The sequence below is a fragment of the Haplochromis burtoni genome, unplaced genomic scaffold, assembly GCF_018398535.1.
Source record: "Haplochromis burtoni strain Fernald_Lab_line unplaced genomic scaffold, NCSU_Asbu1 Contig_1114, whole genome shotgun sequence".
Taxonomy (NCBI): Eukaryota; Metazoa; Chordata; class Actinopteri; order Cichliformes; family Cichlidae; genus Haplochromis; species Haplochromis burtoni.
In genome coordinates, this window is record NW_024583475.1 from 64,469 (window position 1) to 65,585 (window position 1,117).

At 46.9% G+C, this 1,117-nt stretch overlaps 1 pseudogene; it reads right to left on the bottom strand.

Moving 5' to 3' along the window:
- LOC102306715 overlaps positions 1-899 on the bottom strand; it is a 5,370-nt pseudogene extending 4,471 nt beyond the window's left edge.
- Positions 900-1,117: the final 218 nt, after the last annotated feature.

The window sequence follows — 1,117 nt, forward strand, 5'->3', positions numbered from 1 at the left end:
GGATAAAATGTAGTTTCAAAGCAAATCAATTCATTTTCAAAATATAAAATTCAATTTCAATTTAGTGATGATCATTTTCAAACCATAAATTCAATTTCAAATTAGACTAATTCAAATTCAGTTTTCAAAAGCATTTATTCAAGTTACAATTCAGATTCAATTCGAGCAATTCAAATTCAAATTGAACTTATTCAAATTCAGTTTCTGATGGCACAGATTTCTGCCCATATTCGTGGACCGCCAATGTAATGCTGAATCCTCTCCCACATTGTACCAAGACAGTTGTTCATCTGTAAATTTCACAGCCGCGGCTACACCTTCTGGCCCAACATAAATGTTATGTGTTCGCACATTCCAGGTCTGACACTCTGATCAGACTGGAACTGTTCCCGATAGGTGTCATCATCTTCCCTATCATAAAAGAGAGTGACGTGGTATGGATCACGCGGCGGGGAATAGACGGCCAGGCTCATTATCCAGGGTTTCCACCGCTGATAGTGTCTCAGAATGCCTTCTTCCACTAGCCTCCCCCAGTAGATTTCGGCAGCGGCTAGATATTGAGTCTTTGAATGTGATCCCAGGCACGGGAATTCTTTTCCTCCAGGCAGAGTAATAGTCAGTCCATCTGCAGAGCACATGATTGTGGCTCCCAGCTTCACGAGCAGGTCCCTGCCCATGAGATTTACAGGCACCTGTGATGACACCACGTATTGGTGTTTCAAAGTCTGTTTTCCCAGCTTTGTCAATGCTGGATCTCTCAGTGGCAGAGTCATTGGAACCCCGGAAAAACCCACCACATTAACTGTGTGACAGGAGAGTGTTGCACTGTCTGGTGTGGCTCTCAATGTTGAGTATGTTGCTCCAGTGTCAACCAGGAAGGACAATTCTGTACCTTCCATGGTCATCGACAGCATGGGTTCTGCCCTCCCCAACCACTCTCCGGGATCCGTCAGTACTGCTCCCCCTCCCAGCCCCAGTCAGCTACTGGGTACTGGGCCACTGTTGCCGCACTTGGGTTTGGAGCTTGGTGGGCTCCCCTGCATCCCCCTCGCTGTCTCTAACCTCCTCGTGCCTGGGGTTGGTAGCCTTGCCCTTGATAGCTTTGGGGCTGTTCAGG